Below are 16,286 nucleotides of genomic sequence, written 5' to 3'. Positions count from 1 at the left end.
TTTAATACTTTGTTTTCCCTGTGTGGTTTCCCTATACAGCAGTCAGGGAATCTTTAAGAGATCCCTCTCAGCAGCCTTATGGCAGTTCCATGCGATCATTCAGTAGGTTACAGTGGCAGAAAACCCAATTTGAGTCTATAGTGGCCCTGTATGTCATAGGTTTAGGTGGGTGTTCTTAGAATCCTTCCCTCCCACAGTTCAAGACTCAGGTGCTTAAAAGGAAGTGATGCATGAATACACTGGAAACAGGATGTGATGTCAAATGAAGGGTACATAATATAATGCCACACAGGAAATCTTTCTGTTCTTTTATCCTCTATGGTCAGCTCCCAGCAGTGAGCTATTATCAGATGTGGAGGATTAACAGCGGGTGAGATCAAAGTGTGTGGAAGAGAATAGTTATAAATATATGTATATAGAGCGAGAGATAAAAGGGGGTCGTTGTCCTGTGGGGTTTGGCTATGCATGTGTATTTGGGATAAATGTGTTTGCTGTGTTATTACCTTATAATAAATACCTTTGAATGTAGACGAACCTTTGTAATATATTTTTATATTTGGTTTAACACCACAGATCACAGGAAGGAAATCCCCGCTTAACGTAATTGAGCACAGTTACATACTATCGGACAGCTCTGGGGCCAAACTTTTTGGCCCCGGCTGTCAGTGGGGAAGCCAAGCTGCCATTGCCTGATATCCCATTCACAGGCAGGGATTAAGCCTTAAAATGGCCATGACATCTTCGGTCCTTCAGTCCTAGTTTCTCTGCTGTGAAGGGGTTGTTCTGTTCCACCTAAGTAATAAAATGAATTGCACTCCCTAGTATGTCAAGAAAATAAGTATTGGCTAATCAGAAATAAGATTCTTTCATCTGAATGCTTAATTACAGAAAACACAGAAGCATTTAAGAAAGTTTTCTTTAGCAATACTAGGAATTATGATTTAGTTCTAAAACTCTGCATTTACTTAAAGTAAATTCAGCAGCATTGCTATAACAGCACCTTAAATACTTGCACTTCCTTGTAATTTATACTCAGACTTGTCATCTGTGGATTTACGCTATAAACACTATACATTTACAATAAAAACAACACACAAAAAGCTTCCATAATTATGCCTAGAAGAAATGACAAAACACATACCAAACCCAAGTCACAGCAGCTACGGTTCATGGCAGTTACTCTTTAGGACAACAGATGTTAGTAGTAAAAATGAAAAGAACAATTATTTCTTTTGTATTTTAACAAATATTTGAGGAACAAATACATTTTTCCTGACCACAGACAGGTTACAGGACTACAGCCAGCTGTGATAGATCTCAACCAGTCAAGATTACACAATGTATAGCAGAGATGAGGAAAACTGGAATGAATGCTAAAACCATACTCACTAGTTATCAATTCAATTTCCTGGTCCCATAGTCCGCATGTGCCTGCGTGATCTTCTTCATGTGCCTGCGTGGGGTAGTGCCGGGGACAGGACTCTCTGTCTCAATTATACTTATTTGAAGACTGGCTTAGGCTATATCTATAGATATAGATATCTATATATATAGATATATTACATACCTACACACACACACACACATATATATATAAGCTAAAATATCAATGACACAAACTACAGCATAATGCTGTCTCACAAAGGAGAGTATTGTTATGCATCCAAAAATAACAAATTCTAAACTGTTAAACAATAAATGCAGTTTCCCAACTTATTTGCAATGCACAACGTTACCACATTAGCAAAAATAATTCTGTTAAATGACAACCGGTAGGAAGGAATGCTACATAAGAGCATGAAGCGGAATACACCAAAACTATGTACTTATTGTAGGATTTACACACTCTGTGGCACCCTTCATATAAAGAAAAATCTAAATGTACGTTACTGCCTTCTATGATGGATTTATGTCAAATGTAACTATATAAAAATATATGCAATATGTCATTTATAGAGCCAAACAATTGGTGGCTTTGAGGATTCACGGTTTTGCACGTCTTCGTTCAATAATCCAGAAATACCCTTATGTTTATTAAATTGCATAATTAAACTGCCAGTCTGTAGGTTCTGTACTTTTAGGGTCTGACCCCCAAAAAAACATAAAAAAATACACAGAGTTTAGCTTTAAAGCAGTAATTTTAAAAGTTTGTTTAAGTCTGAGCTGACTGTCCCCAGCCACATAAAAGGTCTGGTCTGTGCTTTGGTTTATGTATTTTGGTAATGAGAATGGGAAACTGCTAAAAATGGAATACCCCAAGAGTTAGTGAATGTATACTTTCCAAATGAAGCCGTTATGCTGCCAGTAACTGCCTCCTCCTTTCTTCAAGCTGGCATTCTTAGCTCTAAGACAACACAGGCGAGATGCAACACTTCTCAGACTCACAAAAAAACTACTTTGGCCAGCAATTAATAAGTTAAAGTAAGACCATTTACTTTATGAGCATAATTTAATTATATATATATATATATATATATATATATATATATATATATATATATATATATATATATATATACATACATACATACATACATACACACACAGTTCTGAAATACACTCCACTTTGTACTGTCAATAAATCATAAGACCAATCACTTTACAAACACAAGAGCAAGTCTTAGAGGGGCCTCTAGTGGATTGTAGTACCCAAGTGGCATGACCAGAACTTACAGTACTCTATTAACTCTGGGGTTATTTTGTTTTGTTTTTTTAAACCATACCCTGTAAATTGCCTATTTTATGCCATATATTCAAAATTACCTTGCTCTGTATTTTTGGCTGTTAAAGTATCATAATTAGGAATGGGGACCTAAATACTGGAAGTATATGATTAGTAATACATAATATGAATTATATTTGAGTTTAAAGGGAAATTTTCTTTAGTGGTTGTGATAAAATTAAATAAAACAAAAAAAGGGTCTTCCTGTAGCTAAGAGGCAAGCACTACATTCTATAGTCAGTCTGGATTAATAAACATTTATTGTCATTTTCAGCCATGGTTTCCTTTCTGCAATTTGCAGCAATTAACCTCCCTGACCCTACCCCCCTTTTTTAAATTACTTTACAATACTTTAAAATAATATCCCGTTTCTTGATGTGCATTTACAACTATTCATTTCTAAGCATAATGCTTACTTTTTTCTTGCCACTGTATGTATAGTGTGTGTGAGTGTATGCATGTGTATAAGAGTGTGGTGTTAGTTTGTATGATGTTATGAATGCTATAGTATTGCACTAGCATGAGTGTGTATGTCAGCATATAGTGTTAGAGTGTGTGTATTAGTGTATGCTGTTAGCATGCGCGTACATGCGTGTAGAATGTTAGCGTGTAGAATGTTACTATATGGTGTTAACCGTGTGTAAGTGTATGGCAAGGCTTAACAAACCCTAGGCTAAGTTGACTGTGGCTTTATATTTTGAATGCCAGAAAGAGAAGAAATGAGTCACTGAATACAAAACATTTCCAAAGTAACATTCTAGGATGAAGGAGAAAATGAAAACAAAATGAATATATTTAAGACAGGTTGATGATCCTGTATATATTCAGAATTCTCACGACAGGCAGACAAATGCATTTGTCTAAGCGTCCCTGTTTAGGAGACACAGACTCTTTCTGGGAACCAAATGCCTGTGTCCTTGTGGAGGCTACATCATTTAAATCATTTAATCACAAATGTAATTTTACTATATGGTAAGAAGATTACATATGTCAAGTTTTCAATGGTGCTTCTTCCAAGTACAAATATATTAAATGGAAACATATACTATGTATATAAACAGAAAATATATTTTTGGACATACGTGTTTATATTAAATCTAGCGGTGATTACAGTCTCAACTTGTTTTTTGAAGTGTTTTTGTGTGAAAAAGACTGGAGGGCTCTTTTCATGTGAAAGCCCATTCAATAGGGTGAGACTAACTTTCTTAAGAATACACACACCTTAAATAGATTTGCCCCACTGTGAATCCTAGTCCCACTCACAAAGGTAGTCTGGAACCAAAATGCAAAGCAGGTTTCTTCTGAACGAGAGAAACAACAGCCCTTGACATATGTTATGGCCTACACGGGTCTTGTCAATGAGAGGATGGTTAGTATCCCAGTTAGCATGTGGAAAAATACATACAAGAGAGGTGAGCCGCGAGCAGTCACTTTAAAAAGCTTACTCTACAGTGTATCGCCACCTCAGAAAGTTCATGAAAGCAAATCTATGCTTTTGAAAGCACAAGTCGCATCATGCATAATTCTGACGGTGCTACCTCGGTGAGCAGCAGACAAACTAAAGTAGTGTTCCTAACTGATATAATGCTGGTTTAGTGAGAGGTATTTGTGAAACACCCATGGCTTGTTTCACTGGCCCCTGCAAAGAAACAATGGACAATACAATAATTTTAAATAATGCAGTCCAGCCTACAGCTCAATATTTCATATTCAAGTTCTCCCGAGATTTAGAACAAGCTAAAACAAACAAGATTAAGAAAAACATGCCCAAATGTAAATAGGAACACATTATACTAGTCATTTGCAACATAATGTGGACTTTGTACTACTTGAGCCAGTATTAAAGATTGTGCGTCATGTGACGGACATTAAATAAGGCCAAATAGATGTTATGAGTCAAGCAATATCCATCTATCATTTCAGATTCCTTTCACCCCAGCAATTTAGTTTCCAAGGGGATTTTGGATTTATTAGCTGGTGAGCAAGGCCGTCTTAAAACAATGACATTTTACAGTTAAGCTTAACAAATGGACCATATTCATGGGTCAACAAAACACTGTGTAACACCTTCGGGCCCCTTAGGACATTCCTGAACCTCCTTAAACAGGAAGTTCTACTTACCGAGAGCTTCTTTTCCCTGTCAATCCCTGGTGACACTAAGGATAGACTCCTCCTCCGTACCTGATAGGGCAGGACTCAAAACTTTAAAAGGGCCCTCCCCTCCTACTAACACCAGTGAATACCAAAGACCACACAGGCAAAGCAATCCGATGCAACAAAATTTATTGAAAAGAAGGGAGGGAACAAAAACGTGTCACCAGGGATTGACAGGGAAAAGAAGATCTCGGTAAGTAGAACTTCCTGTTTCCCTGCCATCCCAGGTGACACTAAGGATAGATTTACCAAAGAAGAAGGGTGGGCAAACTAAGGAGACAAAACAGCCTCAAGGACCTTCCGACCGAAAAGAGAGTCCTCCTGAGCCATCTGGTCGAGACGGTAATGCTGCACAAAAGCGTGGAGAGTCCGCCAAGTAGCCGCCTTGCAGATCTGGTCGGGTGAAAGACAACATCTTTCAGCCCAGGAAGTGGAGACTGCCCTAGTAGAGTGGGCACGGATCCCCACAGGAGCAGGTTGGCCGGCTGCAGAATATGCCAAGTTGATGGTTGCAACAATCCACTTAGCGATGGAAGACTTGGAGATACTGATGCCCCTGTTGGGCCCTGAAGAGGCCACGAATAAACGAGAGGACTTACGCAGGGGTAGAGTCCGTTCCAAATAGATGGTGAGGCATCTCTTCAGATCCAGAGTGTGAAGAACTTCTTCTTCACCCGAGCCAGGAGCAGGAAAAAAGGTAGGCAACACAATCTCCTGGTTCTTGTGGAAAGCCGACTGAACCTTGGGTGCGAACTCGGGCGGCAGAGAGAGAACCACCTTATCCGGGAAAAAATGGAGAAACGGTTCCTTCATAGACAAAGCCTGGAGTTCACAAATCCGACGAGCGGAAGTAATCGCTACTAAGAAGGCTGTCTTCAGCGATAATAGATACAGAGAAACCGACTGAAGAGGCTCAAAAGGAGGTAATGTGAGTCTTCGAAGGACGAGATTCAGGTCCCACGGAACCATCCTGGTGACCGAACGAGGACGTATCCTGACGATGGCCTTGGCAAAACGTCTGATCACAGGCAGAGATATAAGCTCGAACCCGAGGAGAGCACTGATGGCAGAAATCTGCACCCGGATCGTAGAAGGCTGAAGTCCACAGTCGAATCCTTCCTGGAGGAAATCCAGAACAGAGGCAGAGGAACAGGAAGTTGGCAAAATCCCCTTGGAACAACACCAACTGTGAAATCTCTTCCAGATCTTAATGTATCGCAGAGAGGTAACCTTCTTTCTACTCTGCAGAAGAGTCTCAGCCAAATGACAAGAAAAACCTTGAGCCTCAGCAGTCCGCGTTCAATCTCCAGGCCGTCAGGTGGAACACGGCAGGGTTTGGGTGTAGGAATGGACCCTGATGTAGAAGGTCTTTCCAAGCTGGGAGCTTCAGAGGGGGAGAGAGACCTAGAGCGATCAAGTCGGAATACCAGACCCGCTTCGGCCAGTCTGGTGCTATCAGGATCACGGAGGCGTGGTCCTTCTTGACTTCTGTAGGACCCTGGAGATTAGGGCAAACGGAGGGAAAACGTATGCGAGACGGAAATTCCATTCCTGTGAGAAGGCATCTATTGCCAAGGGATGATCCTGAGGCCTGAGGGAAAAGAAGACCGGAATCTGAGCATTGTCTCTGGATGCCATCAGGTCGATCTCGGGTAAGCCCCACCGTTGGACGATTAGATTGAAGGCCATCGGATGCAGAGCCCACTCGCCGCTTAGCACAGGAGTTCTGCTCAGGAAATCTGCTTGAGAATTCAAAGTTCCTCTGAGGTGAACGGCGGACAGAGTCATGTGATGGGACTCTGCCCAAAAGGAAATCCTGAGCGATATACGGAGAAGCCGAGGACTTCTTGTGCCCCCTTGACTGCTTGATTGTCGGAACGAAGCAAAATGTCCTTGCGGCGAGCAGATGCTCCCAGTGATGCAGAGCTTTTTCTACTGCAAGTAACTCCAGACAGTTCGAGGGAAGAAGTTTCGTAGCTGGAGACCAGAGACCCTGCACAAACAGGTCTTGATATGTAGCTCCCCATCCCTTGACGCTGGCGTCGGTGGTGAGAAGTACCTTGGAGACAAGAGACCATCTTCTCCCTGCGGCAAGGACGTTCTGTTGGAGCCACCAGGAGAGGGAAGCTCTGACCTGCGGAGGAAGACAGACACGCCTGTCCAGAGCCAATGGGTTGTCTTCCAGATAGTTGAGGACAAATCCCTGAAGTATTCTCATGTGGGCCAGAGCCCAGGGCACTGCATAAGTTGCGGAGACCATCTTGCCCAGCAGGGACATACATAAACGTAAGGAGCTGCGGTGCGCAGAGCGAATCCTGCGTACTAGGAATCGAATCCCCTCTATTCTGGCAGTCGGAAGGAAAGCTTTCCCGGAGCAGGAATCCAGACGAAGACCCAGGAACACTAGATGTTGAGAGGGAACGGTGCAGGATTTGTCCCAGTTCAGAATCCAGCCGAGATCTTGTAATGTGTTGACCACCGTGGAAAGATGAACTCGAAGAATCTGCGCCGACCGGGCATGGATAAGCCAATCGTCCAGATAAGGAATGACTGAGATTCCCTGGACACGGAGATGGGCCGCCACGACTGCCAAAAGTTTTGTGAAAACTCTTGGTGCTGCCAACAATCCGAATGGAAGGGCTTGAAACTGGAAATGCTGGACAGTTGAACCCCGAGGAATCGCCACTCTCAGGAAACGTTGATGAGACGGATGGATGGGAACGTGGAAATATGCATCCTTTAGGTCTAATGAAGCCATGAAGTCGTTGAGGCATAAGGTGTCGAGGGTGGATCTTATGGTTTCCATCCTGAACCTGATGAACTGGAGGTGACTGTTCAAAAAACGCAAGTCTATGATTAAGCGAAGACCACCCGGTCTCTTGGGGACCAAAAAAAACGGAGAATAAACCCCTTGGCCCAGTTCTGGCCAGGGGACAGGAACCAGGACTCTGAGGTCTGACAACTGCTGAATGGTGGATAACAGGACCGACCGCCTTGCCTGGTCTGGAGGAAGGTGGGAGATCAAAAAACGGTCTGAAGGTCTGGTCCGGAATTGAAGTTGATAGCCGTGCGATACAATGGCTCTCACCCAGGGGTCTCGGGTGAGTGAGAACCAATTGTCGGTGAAAAAACGGAGCCTTCCTCCCACCGGAATGGAGGAGGCGTCATGCAGCGTTCTTGGGGTCTTGAAACGCTTTGGGGAAGGCGATCCTGTCAAATCTCCCCCTTCCACGAGGGAATCTGCCTCGAAAGTTTTGTTCTCTAGACGAGGGGTTGAATCTAGAACTATGGCCTCTAGATTGTCCCGGGAAAAAAGGCCGAAAGGACTGCAGTCTTTTCGAAGGAGGCTTTCGTTGAGGCATCCAATGCTTGTCCCCTGTGGTCTTCTCCAAAAGGGACTCCAGCTCTTCCCCAAATAAAGTCTTGCCCTTAAAAGGGATATTAAGAAGCTTGTTCTTAGAGGCATTATCCGCCGCCCAGGCCTTAAGCCACAAGGCTCTTCTAGCTGCCACCGAAAGCGCCGAAGCTCTGGCCGTCATTCGGATGTTTTCAATTGAGGCATCACAGAGAAAATCCACGGCCAATCTCACGGCAGCAACATTCTTGAGGATAGTCTCCCTGGAGGTTTTGGCAGCAATATCCTCCTCGATCTGGGAGAGCCAAATTTTGACAGCTTTTTTTTTTGGAAACTGAGGCAGAAGCAATTCCAGGTTTAAAGGTCACAGCTGAAGCCTCGAAAGATTTCTTAACTGCAGCTTCGGCTTTCTTTTCCATCTGGTCAGAAAAATGAGAGCCATCCTCAAGCAGCAGAGTAGTCTTCCTGGAGACCTTCATAACAGCCGTATCCACCAGCGGGGTAGCACAAAAATCAGCAAAGTTCTCATCAAAGGGAAACATGCGTTTAACCCGTCTGGACAGGTTAACCCTCCTTTCCGGGTGGTTCCATTCCTGCTTGATAATGTCAGAAAGCGCAGGATGAACAGGAAACGAGGCAGACTGCTTGGAGAAGCTGGCACCAAAGAAAGAGTCATTTTTCTGGGTGGAGGCCTCCTCCAAATGCATAGCTGACCTCACAGCAGAAATTAAAGTCTCCATTTCCTCCACCGGGAATAAAAAAAAAAAAAACTTTCCTCCCGGATCTCTCCTTCCTCTGAGGAACCTTCCTCTACCTCAGGATAATCAAACTCAGAGTCTGAGAACAAAGGCTGACGCCCCAGGAGAGCAGGGTCTTGTACCGCAGGAAGGTGATGATAGGCAGGAACCGGAACAGGAACCGTCTGACGGAAGGCAGAGAAGGTAGACTGCATCTCCTCTTTAAGCCAGACCAAAAATTCCCTACCCCCAGACGGCTCAGAATCCGCTACAGACCTCAGGCAAGCGGAGCAGAGTTTCTTCCTTGAATCCTGCAAAGCCTTGTGACACCCAGAGCATTGGGCATGTTTAGACTTCATAACAGCTTTCTTAGGCTTGTCCTCAACAGAGGGCGGCTCAGAATTATCAGGGGCCGACATGATGAAAGATGCAACAGCACTTGACCAAAAGAAAACAGCAGGAACACACACAGCATCCAAATCACTTACCTTCTATATATATACAGTGAAAGGAGCTGAAATTAGACTGGAATCTGCAACAGCAGAGAGTTTGGCGCCAAAATTTTAAATTTCGACCAAAACGAGGCTTGGAACGCACAACCAGAAGTGCAGAAGCCCAAAACCGGAAGACATCAGACGCCATATTGGCCGAAGCCAGTAAGCCGCAACAGCGGCATCTGTACGCTGAACAGCCAGACCGGCAGGCGTCCCAGGCTATAGGAGGTGCCCGCAACCCGCCGGTATCACCGTAAACACGGCCGGAGGAGTTGCCGCGCTAACCGCCAGGACGGCGGCCACGATCACCGCCCGGACGCCGGTGCAGCCGAACACCGCCGGGACGCCGGCGCCACTGCGGCCCAATCACCACCGGGACGACGGTGCCGCGATCACCGTCAGGACGACGGTGCCGCCGCGATCACCACCGGGGACGACGGTGCCGCCGTGATCACCACCGGGGACGACGGTGCCGCCGCAGCCGCGAACACCGCCGCGACCGGGACAAGCGTTGGGCGACGCAGCACCAGCCATCAGGCTGAGGTGCAAGGTATCCCCCAGGAATGGGGGCTTAGCCCGGGGAAACGGCTCAACCTAGAGCCTAGAAAAATAATAAAAGGTAGACGAGTCCCCTACCTGGTAGGGCAGGAAAAAAACACTGGTGTTAGTAGGAGGGGAGGGCCCTTTTAAAGTTGAGTCCTGCCCTATCAGGTACGGAGGAGGAGTCTATCCTTAGTGTCACCTGGGATGGCAGGGAAAATCTGTTTCAAGAAGCCTATTAGGATGTAAAGGCACATCCTGACTTAGTTGCTGCGGCAGGAACACAGTAGATCAGGCTGTCCATCAACAACCTGGATGCTCCTCTGCTGCCTTCCTGCCAACTGATGCCGCTAGCACCGGTATGCAGTCATTCAAGGAATTCCCGTGCGGTAGGTGTCCCGGTGGGTGTCACAGTAAGTACACTTGAGGACAGGAGAGCCTCAGGCTTTCTAGACTCTGTTGGGCTCTGCCATTGCTCCCTCTGATGGCAGATTGCAATTATTAAGAGAGCAAAAATCTTTTCTCCATCTTCCGAAAAAAATTAACAAATAAATAATGAAATAATAATAAAATCAAATGTATGCACTGGAAACAGTGCAAAAACTATATGAAAATATGTTTTTTTCTTAAATAAAATTGCCCCTTAGCAAAAAATTGCTACCCCCACACTTCTTAAGCCAATAGTATTCAAAAAATATGTAATATGGGGTAATATGTAAACCATGGATGAGGATGTAGGGTATGACTGTAATCAGGAGATGTTGCTGAACATAAATTGAGCCAGATATTTTCTTGTGATTTTTTTTAGTGTTTTTATCTATTATCACCAATAATTATGTTTTATGTATTGCTATGATTTTAAACAAAGCAATTCTTCAAAATCACCACAAAGGAAACACAGCTCAACAGTGACATATACTTCTTATCTCACTGTAAGAAAAGAAGGCTCATCCCCAATGGACTGAGCATCAAAAATCCAGTCGCTACAACGCATAACTCACAATATGCTGAAAACCTCTGCAAACGCACCAGTGAGAAACTTAGGAATCACCTTATCCACCTACTATATAAGAAAAAAACAAGCATTCAAAATGAAAAACAATCCCTGCTTCAGAAACTACGGGGAATGAACATACACACGACTGTAAAAGTGGAAAAAGAAATGCAATATTTCAACGCCAAACAAAAGAGAGCTTTTCATGAAGAAAAACAACAAACTTAACAGGCTTTCCCAAAGTGTCAGCAAACGCCATACAGAGAGAGAGACCAGGATCACCACTAAAGCACTCAGAGCACCTGAAACAGCCGATGGTTTCATTACTAACCCGGACTACAACACAAACAGCTCAGGAATTATAAATATTTCAGATTACGAACTGTCCACACCTGAGATATCTGTCCTCTCCAAAGGATTATCATTTTGTCCAAGTACAAAATTAGATGACATTGAACTGTACTCAGACCTGGAAGAATTTTTTAGGAGACTACGATTAAAAGAGTTCTTTCACAATAAAGAGAAAACAACCACAACGCCGGATTACAATATCAAGAAAAAGAACTCTCAATTCACTCCAGCACCAGGACGCAACAGCAAATTGGACAGTTACATTGAAAGTTTCCGGCTAAGAACTGCATCCTTAGTCACAAAGCAGCACCATAATAAAATCAGAGCTAATCTTTCACCAATAGAAAGATATGCAATCAAGGATTTAAGGAATAATCAAACCATCACAATCAAACCAGCGGACAAGGGAGGAGCAGTCGTTATTATGAACACCCAAGATTATATAGAAGAGGGAAACAGACAATTATCAGACAGCACATACTATAAGAAACTGATCAAAGACCCCACCAAGGAATACACTGCCAAACTGAGGAAGCTGATCAGATCTGTCCCAGAGGAACAGCAAAAAGGATTGGAAACGTTCATACCCACCAATCCCAACATAGGGACATTCTACATGCTTCCGAAAATCCACAAACCAGGGAACCCAGGCAGACCTATAATAACAGGTATGGACACACTAACCGAACCAATTTCAGGCTTAGTGGAAAATATTTTAAAACCCTTTGTTAAAAACACTAGGAGCTTCATACAAGACACCACTGACTTCCTTAACAAACTCAGTCAAATTACAAACTTGCCTGCCAATTCTATACTTGTAACCATGGATGTGGAATCTCTATACACCAACATCCCACACGTAGATGGAATTGAGGCCTGCTCTCTGTTCCTCTCAGAACATACTCATAACCAGAAATACAGTCCTCAAACCATTACTAAACTCATAGAATTCATCCTCACACACAACTACTTCAGTTTCAACAACAATATATATCTGCAAACCATGGGCACTGCCATGGGGACGAGAATGGCACCACAATATGCCAATCTATTTATGGCTGACCTGGAACAACGATTCTTGGAAACACAACTTCACAAACCCTACAAATATTATCGCTACATTGATGATATTTTCATTGTCTGGACGGACGGAAAAGAAAACCTCAGAGAGTTCCATAACGCATTTAATAGATTTCACCCATCTATCAAACTCAAAATGGACTTCTCCACAGAAAGTGTAAACTTCTTGGATACAACTGTCACAATAAACAAGGACACAGTACATACATCCCTATACAGAAAACCTACAGACCGATCCAACTACCTGCACAAATCCAGCTTCCATCCATCCCACACAAAGCAAGGCATCATCCATAGCCAAGCCACCAGGTACCACCGCATCTGCTCCAACACTGATGACAGAGACATGCATCTAAAAACACTGTCTGAGACACTCAAACAAAAGGGATACAAACCTAGGATCATCAATAAGAAAATTAACTCTGCTCTACAAACACCACGTGAACACCTGTTGCAATACACAGACAAACATCCTCACGCATACCTCTAGTAGCCACATACAATCCTGCCCTAGAAGAAATCCGAAAAATCATCAAGGATCTGCAGCCAATGCTAGCAGAGGATGTGGTGTTAAAAGAAATTTTCCCTGAACCCCCCATCTTGGCCTTCAGACAACCAGCTAATCTCAAACAAAAGCTGGTGAGTAGCAAACTACATACTGAAACTACACACACAGGTAATGGAAGCAAACCATGCAACAAAGCCAGATGCAAACTTTGCCAACACATCTGTACCAGCAACACAGCCACCCACAACAACAAGACATACAATATTAAAGGATCATACTCATGCACTTCACAAAATGTTGTATACATGATTCAATGCACCAAATGTACTATAGGGTGTTACATCGGTGAAACCTGCCAGCAACTCAATAAAAGGATGAATCTGCACAGATACTCCATCAATCATCATGATGAAGAAAACCTTTGCACTCCAGTTGGGCACCACTTCACCCAAACCGGTCACTCCATACATGACCTTAAAATCAAAACACTGAGAGGTAATTTCAAAAACACCCAAGAAAGAAAGACATTTGAAGCCAAAATGATACATTTTTATGATTGTAAAAACAGAGGACTTAATGTGGATTTGAGCTTCTTAGCACACTATCAAAACTTCCTATAACCTGTGTTTTTTTTTTCTTCTTTCTCTTCTTCTCTCTCTCCTACACGCTCACCCCTGCTCCCCCTCTAGCCTTATCTGTGCAGTATATGCCACTATTTACTATTTACGACCCTCTTAGTTTTTTGTCTGCAAATTCTCTACCATGTTGTTTTAACCCCTGTTTTAACCCTGTATCAGAACATGTACTGGTCAGTTTTAAACTGTGTTTTTCACTTGCTTGGTCAGAAATGCTTTTGACTTGATAAAGGGAGGACTCCCGAAAGCTCATCTCTTATTTTAAAAAAGGTATTACAAGATTCTGCAACATTCTGTTTTTTTGCATTCTTATGATTTTAAAAGAAGACTCTACTCCTCCTGAACAAAATGATGGATAATTTGTGCAGGTTCATCAAAAAAGGAAAAGGGGAATCATGCTCTAACAAACATGGTAAAAATGAAAAAAAAAAATATTTTGGTCCTTTGGTTATGAAAACTCCCAAGCCTGAAGGGATTCAATTACATGCTAGCCTAATATGCAAAATATTAAGGGTGTGTAAGACTCTCCCGATTTAAATCCCACCTTCTATGATCTTCCCAGGGAACAGATCTAGAGAGTAGTTTAATAATGCAATGTTTAACAGTTTTATTTGTTGGATGGAAAGAGTTCAGAGGTATTAGAGATGACAGAAAATCAATAATTTTTCCTACACATGCAAAGGTTTAGCTGTACTTGAAACTTTGACAAACTTAATTCTGCATGAACTAGTTGCTATACCTTTATTTTGTGGGGCATTTAATAGTTGAGGATTGACTTTACGACCCTATAACTTCATCAGGCACCTTGTAAAATCATTTGGATTAGTCGTTAGTGTTTCCTTCAATCAAGACAATATTCTACAGCTATAATCTAAAGTGGAGAACAAAAGGAATACATACAGAACAATAGACGAGCGCCAAGATCAACATCGACCAACAATTTGCTCAACAATGAAAGGTGTAAGTTCTGCAGCCAAAGTGAAGTTTGTATGTCCAAAAAGACTAAAACAGTTGGAAAACATTAGCTCACAGAAAAAGTAACAACCAAAATACAAGAACTTATTTTGTGGCCATTGGCTAAGTATAATAAAAATAAGCTATACAGCTCACCAGGCAGAGAAAGAAAAAAACGTATACTGAGAAAATTAAAACAAACTCACCCAATATAAACAATGAAATGCCAGAATTTCAAGCTTTTGTATTACAAAAAAAAAATTCCAAGCATCTGCATAGACCAAAACGGAAAAAAACATCACTGAGACAAAGTGGACTTAACGATTACATTATGCACTATACAGCAGTTTACGGTGGGCTCGAGAAAGCTTTAGTCCAGAGTCCCACCAGAGTCTGCACACATGTGATATTACATTCTTCATAAAAGTAACATGTCTCCAACAGTGTTAACATGGCACATTGACCAAACCAGGCCAGCACTTCCATGGGTGGGCAGATTTCATGAAGGAGGACTGGCTCAAATTCTTGAGATGCCACCATGCTGTGGAAGGCAAGTGGTCAGCAGGGCCCCTTAATATTACGTTAGGTGGTCCTGTAGATGAAAAGCATCAGCCTTAACTGCATATGACAGGAATGGGCACAGCAGGTGGGGTGTGTGTGTGCTGAGGTCTCGAGAGGTTTGGAAGGAGGTGGTTGGTGTGAGTGTATGGGATCCTTCATCCCTGCTCCTTGGGCCAAAAGGTAGTAGCACATCACAGAGGACATTCTACTCAAAGCACAATATAGAAGGAAAACCACTGCATCGCAGTAACCACTCAGTAATGCCAATTAACTCACACAGTGGAGGGGTTATGTTTTAAAAAAAACTTTCTGATGCAAACTTTTGTCAGACTTTTTTCAAAGTTGAACCAATATCTAGGTTCCGACCATGGTTTCACAGTAGTTATACTATACATAGACAATATATATATATATATATATATATATATATATATATATATATATATATCACAGAATCTCGACAAGAAAAATGTATTTCTAACTGATCTTAATGACAATGATAAATGCATGAGGATTAAACTGTGAAGACCAAATACCTTATGAAACCAGGTGAAGTACAAAATAATCACACTTGTTTATAGACTCTCCAAATACAACTCAAGATCCTAAACAACTCTTTTACACTATTTTATTCTATACACAAATCTTGGAATCAGACACATTACCTGAATGTCCTTAAAATTTGTGGCAAGAAACCCATTAGGAAGTACAGATACGTTCTGACTTTTTTGTAGCGAGAGCCTAGACTCTCATCTGTCAGCAGAAACCAGCATTGCCGGGTTCCTGCTGACTGATCGTGTGTGACAGTGTTTGTTCCCCATCCAAAAATTTACATTTAAAAAAAAAATGTAATTAAAAAAATGGGAAACTGGGGGAAAATGTTGGAAAAGTTGATTGGGAGCCCAGTGATGTCATCATGACATCATCAGCAAAAAATTGCCCCTTACCACTTCCACTACAAGTAAAAAAAAAAAAGTATATTAGAAAAGTTAAGAAAGATTGCAAAAATGTGATTTTTTTTTCTATTTTACTTAAAGTTTTTCTTTCTAATATCACTAATTATGTTTTATGTATTGCTACTATTTTAAAGAGGCCCTACTTCTCCAGAACAAAATCATCATTTTGCAATTTCTAAAGCTGAAGGTGCTAGTTTTCGCTCTGGTTTTAGCTAGAAAACTGTATAAAATCTAAATTCTTAATC

The 16,286-nt window shown here is 42.2% G+C and overlaps 1 protein-coding gene across 1 annotated transcript in view; it reads right to left on the bottom strand.

Annotated features, from left to right (window-relative positions):
• Positions 1-16,286, bottom strand: part of LOC149302464 (2-oxoisovalerate dehydrogenase subunit beta, mitochondrial-like) — a 90,826-nt gene that overhangs the window by 37,255 nt on the left and 37,285 nt on the right. The window lies entirely within an intron of this gene.

Source organism: Sceloporus occidentalis, unplaced genomic scaffold (genome assembly GCF_023333645.1).
Source record: "Sceloporus occidentalis isolate IW3139 unplaced genomic scaffold, rSceOcc1.0.p SCAF_19, whole genome shotgun sequence".
NCBI classification, from domain to species: Eukaryota; Metazoa; Chordata; class Lepidosauria; order Squamata; family Phrynosomatidae; genus Sceloporus; species Sceloporus occidentalis.
Note: the sequence above shows the minus strand (reverse complement) of the source record. Positions and strands in the feature narration are given on the sequence as shown.